The sequence below is a fragment of the Leopardus geoffroyi genome, chromosome A3 (assembly GCF_018350155.1).
Source record: "Leopardus geoffroyi isolate Oge1 chromosome A3, O.geoffroyi_Oge1_pat1.0, whole genome shotgun sequence".
NCBI classification, from domain to species: Eukaryota; Metazoa; Chordata; class Mammalia; order Carnivora; family Felidae; genus Leopardus; species Leopardus geoffroyi.
The window spans coordinates 63,026,709-63,034,452 of NC_059336.1; positions in this window are offsets into that span (position 1 = coordinate 63,026,709).

The following is a 7,744-nucleotide window of genomic DNA, read 5'->3' on the forward strand; positions in this document are numbered from 1 at the left end:
CAAAATCCAAGAGGCCAAAAATGTCAGGAAATGTTCAGGCACAGACAAGAACCCCGGGAACATGAATGGGAATAGCTAGAGACAAAGCAGGAAAGGTCAGGAGGGGCTGGAAGCGACTGGCCAGACTGCCAGACCTTGTCTAAAATGCAGTAGGGAGCCACAGTGGGTTCATGAGCAGCCGTGTGACTTTGCCAGAGCCGTGTCTTGGAAATGTCTCCCAGTGCAGTATGGATTACACTCTCAGAACGCTGTCCTTGGAGTTGGAGAATGTGGCCCTTGGAGAGGCACCAGACTGAAGGCCAGTTAAGAGTTGCCACACCTCTTTACCTTTGCCCACTGCCCAACTTGGGGTGACTTGGGCACCCTTGCTGGCCTTGATTTTCTTTCTTTTTTTTTAATGTTTATTTATTTGAGAGAGAGAGAAAGAGGGAGAGGGGAGGAGGGGCAGAGAGAGAGAGAGAGAATCCGAAGCAGGCTCTGCACTGTCAGCACAGAGCCCAATGTGGGCCTAATCCCATGACCCGTGAGATCATGACCTGAGTGGAAATCAAGAGTCAGATGTTTAACCGACTGGGCCACCCATGTGCCCCTGGCCTTGATTTTCTGACCTGTAAAATGGACATAATAAGAGCACACATATTGTGGATATTACTGTTGCTGACAGTAGGGCTGGTGTGCCTGATCTAGCCTCTGGCACATAACAGATGCTCAAGAAATAACGAGCTGGTCTCATTATTAGAATATGCCATCCTCTTTCCCCTGCCTGAAGAAATCAAACCAACCCCCCTCCATAATCTAGATCGGACTTCACTTTTGAGAACCCCAGTGAACTTGTTATTCTTTTCCCTGGGCTTACCTAGCTCTGGACTCATACAGGCAGTGCGGCATTCGCACATCAGACGACAGTTACCCGCATACATATCTGTCACCCTCACCTCCGGGCTCCTGTACAAGACATTTAGTGGGCCTGGTTAAATTTTTGTCACTTGGTTCAAAGCATTAAAAGGGAAATAACAGCAGAAGAGGAAGAGGAGGAGGAGGAAGAGGAAGAGGAAGTAGCATGTTTGGGGGCACTTTGCTAAGCTTTTTGTGCACGTTGTTTTCTGAATCCCCTCCTTGACCCCACAAGGCAGGTATATCAGGCGGGATAGGCTCGTGTGTGCCACAGTAACAAACATCCCAACCTTTCAGTGTTTTAAAACAGTAAAGGGGTGCCTGGGTGGCTCAGTCGGGTAAGCATCCGACTTCGGCTCAGGTCACGATCTCACAGTTTGCAGGTTTAAGCCCTGTGTCAGGCTCTGTGCTCACACTTAAAGCCTGAAGCCTGCCTCGGATTCTGTGTCTCCCCCTGTCTCTCCCCCTCCCCCACTCACGCTCTGTCTCTCTCTCTCTCTTTCAAAAACAAATGAAACATTTTAAAAAATTTAAAACAGTGAAGATTTCTTTCTCTCCCCTGCCAAATGAGCATCGCTGGTCACTTGAAGTATGCTGTTCTCACTCAGGGACCCAGGCTGAAGAAAGCCCCCCCAGCAACACCTTTCTTCAGCATTAACCGTGGCAGCGAGAAGGGGACCAAAGAGTTCACACGTTAGCTTTTTTGTTGCTACCTGGAAGTGGCATGTGTCAATTCTACTCACATTTTATCAGCCAAAGCAAGTTCACTCAGCCACACTCACTTCAAGGGGCTAGTGAAGTGCAATCTTGCCAGGCCTGTTCCCAACTCTGTGTCACGAAGGCCACACGGGCGGGTCAGGTCCATCCCTAGCTGTGCCAACGGCCACTCCCAACAGGGTGACTCAAAGCCCCTTTGTGGCAGAGTTGACCCCGCGTCCAAACAGTACTCACCTCCCCTCTGCTCTGGAACCCCCCCTCCACCCTCCCCCTGCCCCATAACATCAACACACAAGAATCTGGGTCAGTCTTTATCTTCCAGCTAAAGTGAACTCATTGAGGAATCAGCCTTGACTTTGGTTAGGCATGAAAATCACAACCATATTTCATGTCTGACACTGAGGCATTGTGGGTCTGGCAAGGAGAGCAGGAGAGAGGGGGAAAAACGGGACAGCTGGCTTGGGGTTGGAATTCAATTTCTTACCAAATAATTACATGCTATCTGCGGGCTGGGATCACACACTTGAGTCTGTGCCACAAGGAGCCTGCCCCGTGCATTTCTCAGAGCCCATTACCTGTTTTTTCCATCATCATTTGCAACAGGGATTGTGTAGGCTCTGGGGAGGCAAGTCTGCTATGGGGTGTGTGTGTGTGTGTGTGTGTGTGTGCGTGTCTGTGTCTGTGTGTGTGTCTGTGTGTGTGAGTGTGCAAGACGGCAAGCCAGAAAGGAAGCTACAAGCAGACAAGGAGCGTCTCTTGTGAGCACAGTCCCTGCTGGTGCCGAGAAGGAAGAAGGACAGGTCTCTAACTTCTGACCCAGACTTAGGAAAAGCCTTCCACATTGAAAAATGTGGCTCCCTCTGAGAAATCATAAAGAAACACCCTCAACTGCGGGCAGATTTCATCCCACTCCAGGGGCAAGTTAAAGGAGATGCAAAGTGGTGTAGGCTCAGGGGAAAGACAAGTGCTACAGGCAGAATTTCAGGCAAAGCAGAGCAAAAGGTCAAGGTCAGAAACCAGTGACATTTAGAGGGCAAACTGGAAACAGAGGCGGGGCTGCTGAGGGGCAGGATGCTACCATGGTGGGGAGCACAGGCTCTAGGGCTCTGCTCCTTATCAACTGGGTGGTTTGGAAAACTCCCCAGCCCCTAGAAGCCTCAATTAACAGAGGCTAATGAGAGCCCCCATGTCATAGAGCACTAAACAGGTATGCAGCCGAAGACGCCCTGCCCTGCTCTCTGGGCCTGTGGCTGCTGTGTCCCTGGGCCCTGGTCTGGGGGAGAGGGGTGCCTGGTGAGAAATCCTCGCTCCCTCATTGTCCCAGCAGAATGGAGCCCTGGCCACGAGAATCAAGTCCAGGGGGACACTGGTTACCTCAAAGGCAGAGTTCCTTGTCTTTCAATCCTTCTTCCATCCCTTACTGTCCATCCCTCAAGACCTTGCGGGGCACCTGCTGCTGTCCAGGACCCTGATGGTGGGGGTGGGGATGGGGTTCTGGAGGTGGAAGAAAAAATTCCAGAGCCTGATCTTTAGCAATTCATAGTCTACCTGGGAGGAGGGGGTGGCTCACTACCCAGAAAACAAGGAACAGAAACCACGGTTTGGGGCAGGAGCTGGTCAGGCCCAGGAGGCAGCATCAGGGAAGGAGCTGGAGCCTCAGGGATGGAGAGGATGAGTATGAGGGCATGGAGGGCACTGCGAGCAGCAGGCACACCTGGAAGAAAGGGCTGGAAGGGCTCGTGGGGTGCAGTTGGGTGGTGAAGGCAGGATCCTAGGGGCAGGGCAGTAGGCCAGGCTGTTGAGTGGTGGTTTGTCCAACCTCAGGAACTACGGTGTAGAAACACAGAAGGTTCTGGGGTTTTGTTTGCTCAGAGATGGGGAGTGCAGCCGAAGCATCTAGAGATGGGTACCCAGGAGACAAAACAGGTGCTGGGGATATGGGATGCTGAGTTCATGCCCCCCACCCAGGTGCAGACAGAGGAAGAACAAGTCTCTCTGGATGGGGTCCCCACCTCCTCTGTCCAGTAGGTCTGGGGACAGGATCTCACTTTGCCACCCCACCCCCAGGCCAAGCCTGGGTTGACAAATGGGCCCTGCCCCCTGCCCGGAGGAGCTGAGATTGTTACGCTGGAAGTGAGTCACAGAGCTTTTCCTTCCTTCTCTTTCTCTCCACTTGGCTTGTCCGACACCTTGCGCATCCTCATTCCCTCCCTCTCTCCCCCACCCCACACACCATTCAAAATCCATAAACTATAAATAAGTGGTCTATCAGCACAAACTCCTCGACCCAGCCCTGGGGAAGGTGAGGGGCTTGGCTCAGGGTTCTGGTCCGTGCGTGTGTGTGTATCAGCAGAATGTGTGTCTGTGTGTGTGCATGTGCACACAGGTGTTGCTGAGACTCTGACATGCTGGGTGTCTGTATTTGTGAGCTGTCTGTGTGGTTGTGGGGAATCTGTGAGGGAGCACAGCATACATGTGTCATGAGGTTGTGGTTGGAGGAAATTTCCACGGGGACAGGACTATGGGTTTATCGGCTACGGGATGGGCACAGGTGTATGCGTCGTAGGTCACCACCACTGAGGGGGAGGGTGTGGGCGGCAAGAGCGTATTTGTGCCCGAGGCGTGTCCGCATGGACATCCGTGTTGTGGAGGGGGTGAGTGCTGGGTGTGGAGGAAGTGCTTCTGTCTGTGTTTGTGTAGGCGTTGAGGGTGTCTGTGCCTGGACCGCGTGCCTTGCCTCTGGCTCTGCAGGATGTGAAAGGACTTAGGACTTGGGTTTGTGACTGAGGCTGGTGTCACACCCTTCAGTTCTTTCCCTCAGCCTGGGCCAGGAGGCTGGAGATAAACCCAAGCCAGCACTGATGGCTATGGTGGCGGTGATGTCACATTCACAGGGGGTGTTCGGCGGGGGTGGGGGGGGGTGGGGGGGGGTGGGTAGCTCATCAGAGGGAAGCTCAGAAGGGAGCTCCTCAGACTGAGGACTTGGCCTAGGAAAAGAGTGAAGGTAGAGGCTCTTGGTCTCTCACTCCCTCCTGCTGTCCCTCACCTGAGTCTACCCACATGCAGAGCCCAGCCAGAGAGGGCCCACTGGCCACCAGCGGGCGGGACTCAGCTTGGGCGCCCCAGAGTGAGTGCCCTTCCACCAGCATGCGGGTCTGTCCCCCATGTAGGAGCCCCTCCCGTCCAATCCTGCTCCCAGCTAGATGAAAAGCCCCACAAGGCAGGACCTCTGTCTCCCCAGCATCCCCAGGCATAAAAGAGGGACAATATCTACAGAAAGGGGTTATCTGCACCCCAGACGAGCCTGGAGTTGTGGCCACAGGGAATAGAGCTAATCACTCATGCTTCCTTCTCACCTCTCCTACCTCCATAGCAATTGTTCAATTGGATCCCCCCGGGGGGTTGGGGGCCGGTGGCGGTGAAGGTCCTTGGGCCGTCTCTAGGGGGCGCTGACAGGCAACCAGCACGTGCCTGCACCTGCCAATGGATTAAACGGGCAAAAGACAGGGCAGGCCGAGGAGGGGGCCAGAGGAGCTGTGTGAATGGGGACAGTCTAGCGGGGCCTGACGGAAGGGCTTGTCTGTGGGATGTGTGACTTCTCTCACCCACCGGCAGTAGGAAGAGCACCAGGGAGCCTCTGAGAATTCAATCCCAGGCTCACACGGACTGGGCTCCTGGGAGGGGCCGGCCAGGTTGTCGCTGGATGCTGGCTTAAGTCCCCACTCCTGCTGGGATGGAGGAGGGAGGGTGATGAGGGATAACTGGGATGTGCCTGCTTTCCCTCTCTTCTGCAGGCCAAGGCACATTCTCCCTCTAGCGCCCCTCAAGGAGATGAAAATCCATTCCTTCAGCCCCAAGAGGTGGCAGCAGGCAGGCTGACGGGATCATTCCCCAGCATGGGCCCTGGAGGGAAGGGTCGTTGGGGGACTCTGCCCTTCTAAACCTGGTTCCTTTCTCTTGGGACCAGGCTCCCTGCACGCCCACATTACCAGGAGGAAGGCCGCTCCAGGGTCAATTCTGAATTCTGGGGGGTGGTCCTGGTCCAAGGAGGTGGTGTCTTCCTCCACAACCCATCCATAAAGGGCATTTGTGCCCAGGCTACACCGCCCACCTGGGGCTGGGGGCAGGGGCTGCTTCGAACACAGCACCACAGTGAAAGCGGGACAAACGCGCCTGTGTGCGCCCTGGCCGAGGTGCCGGAGGAAGCGCGGTCGGGCCGAAGTGTTAATGGGCCTCCTTCCTGCCCTGCCCATGCCAGCTCCTCGGTGCTCATCCCTCTCCCCTGAAACGCCCGCTTCCGCTCCGTCCCTGGCCACAGACCTGTCCTGCTTTAACAAACATCCCTCTCAGGCTTCAGGTTTATGGCTTTTCCATGCGCCCCCTTCATGTGGTTGGGAACCAACGCTCTGGTCCCCAGAGCAGAGGGGTGGGGTGGAGGGGGCTGGGGCTGGCCTTGGGGGCTGGGCCTGGCCAAGCCACCTAAGGGGAGGCTAGGATCTTTGCATCAGGAGGAAAAGGCCCAGCCAGGGAACAACACAGGAGGGATGAGCTCTGTCCTGAAGGAGGGCAGGTAAGGGAAGGCCAAGTCAGCTGCAGGGGCCAGGAGGGGTCCCCAGAGAGGACAAGGAGACCACCCCCAAAGGGGACAGCACCAGCCCAAACGATGGTACTTGTGACTTTGTTTTGTTGTTGTTGTTGTTGTTTGTTTTTTACTTTTTTTAAGTTTATTTATTTATTTTGAGAGGGAGAGCAGGAGAGGGGAGAGAGAATCCCAATCATGCTCTGCACCGTCAGCATAGAGCCCAACATGGGGCTCGACCCCACAAACCATGAGATCATGACCTGAGCCGAAACCAAGAGTCGGTGCTTAACCAACTGAGCTATCCAAGCACCCCATTGTGGCTTTGTTTTAAATGGAACGTTTCTTTTCTTTTTCTTTTTCTTTTTTTTTTTTTTTTTTTTTTTTTACTGTTTCTTTCTTTCTTTCTTTATTTGAGAAAGAGATAAGAGAGTGTGACTGGGGAAGGGCAGAGAGAGAGGGAGACACAGAATCCGAAGCAGGCTCCAGGCTCTGAGCTGTCAGCACAGCCCAAGGCTGGGCTCAAACTCACGAGCTGTGAGATCATGACCTGAGCCGAAGTCAGACGCTCAACCGACTGAGCCACCCAGGCATCCCTTAAAGAGAATGTTTCTTAAGCACCAAATGTGCCCTATGCAAAGTAAGTCCTGTGATTTTCTTGTCTCATTTCACTCTCACAAAAACTCACTGGTACCATCACCCCCCATTTTACAGATGACAAACCGGGGCCCAGAGAGGTTAAGTAGCACGTGCCCAGATCACAGAGTTGCTAGTGACAGTGTGATGACTCAAGCCCGGGGAGCGTCCACATGTTGAGGAAGAGCCACTACTTTATGCATTTTTATCAGTCACTGTTGGGCTTTTGTATCTGGGCCTGGGACCGCCCGTTAGGCGTCCCTGAGTCCCTGGGTCAGCCTCAGGAGGGCCAAGGAGGAAGCATTCGATCCCAGGACTGTCTCTGCCTTGAGACCAGAGCCTCAAGCCCCCTTGGGTGTCAGCACCACGTATAAGCTGACGTCTCCCATATAAGGGGGCGCACTGTTGAATGTATGTAGAAGCTGCTGAATAAAACACACTTTCATTTCAAAGCGTGACTGAATATACACTCACTGCGGGTCATGTATATGTTTTTTCTCAAAAAATTTTTAAAGTACAACTGCTATCATGGGGAGCAGGGGCTGCAAAACGTTTCGATTCTGTGAGAGAACGTTTGTGTTCAGAAAGTTCAGAAACCACTTTACAAACGAAAACACGGATGCCCTGAGAGGTAGCACATCCTGGGGAACTTTCAGAGCAAGCTGGGGCCCAGGGACCTACTCACTGGGCCGAGGCTCCCTTTTTGTCTGGTCAGGACACCCACCCCCATCTCATCAGAGAAGGGGGCCTGTCCCAGGGGCACCTGGGTGGTCCCGTCGATTAAGCGTCTGACTTTGACTCAGCTCATGATCTCACGGTTTGTGAGTTCGAGCCCCGCATTGGGCTCTGTGCTGACAGTGTGGAGCCTGCTTGGGATTCTCTCTCTCTCCCTCTCTCTCTGACCCTCCCCTGTGTGTG